The sequence below is a fragment of the Myotis brandtii genome, unplaced genomic scaffold (genome assembly GCF_000412655.1).
Source record: "Myotis brandtii unplaced genomic scaffold, ASM41265v1 scaffold632, whole genome shotgun sequence".
Classification (NCBI taxonomy): Eukaryota; Metazoa; Chordata; class Mammalia; order Chiroptera; family Vespertilionidae; genus Myotis; species Myotis brandtii.
This window is the reverse complement of record NW_005370419.1, coordinates 212,166-212,847: the sequence shown is the minus strand read 5'-3', so window position 1 is coordinate 212,847 and position 682 is coordinate 212,166. Positions and strand designations below refer to the sequence as shown.

Genomic DNA, 682 nt, shown 5'->3' with positions numbered 1-682 from the left:
CCTGCCCCCGCCCATGAGGGGCAGGGAGACTCCCCCAGACCCTGCAGACTGCACCCGAGGGGCCACCTCAGGGCGACAGCACCCAGGCCGCGAGCTCCGTCAGCCGCTAAGCTCCCTGCGCATGTGCCAGAGGCCTCGTGACGGAACCATGGCCATCGTCCCCCTTCTCCCGACGTCATGGTCCCCAAAACGCCCTGAGCCTAGGAAGGGCCGCCTCTTTCCCTGCACGACGCCGGGGTGCACGGGGCCCACAAAGGAAGCTCAGAACACGTTAAAGACCAGATTCCAGCCCGGCCAGCATGGCTCAGTGGTTGAGCGTCAACCTATGAACCAGGAGGTCACGGTTTGATTCCCGGTCAGGGCACAGGCCCGGGTTGTGGGTTCCATCCCCAGTGTGGGGTGTGCAGGAGGCAGCCCATCAACGATTCTCTCTCATTATTAATGTTTCTATCTCTCTCTCCCTCTCCCTTCCTCTCTGAAATCAATAAACACATATTAAAATTTAAAAAATATATACAAAGACGAGATTCCAAAAACCCGGCATGGCTCTTACCATAAGCAGGGAGGGCCACGGGCGCCCACAGTCAGTCAGCACCCGCAGGACCGACTCCTCACAGACGCCGGCGCCATCCCCCGGCCCCCTCCACCCCCCACACACACCCTCCCCTGCCTGGTCCCACCT

At 60.7% G+C, this 682-nt stretch overlaps 1 protein-coding gene across 1 annotated transcript in view; it reads right to left on the bottom strand.

The window, feature by feature from the left end:
* Positions 1 to 682, bottom strand: part of RNF213 (ring finger protein 213) — a gene marked incomplete at its 5' end in the record, with an annotated part of 65,748 nt that overhangs the window by 16,225 nt on the left and 48,841 nt on the right.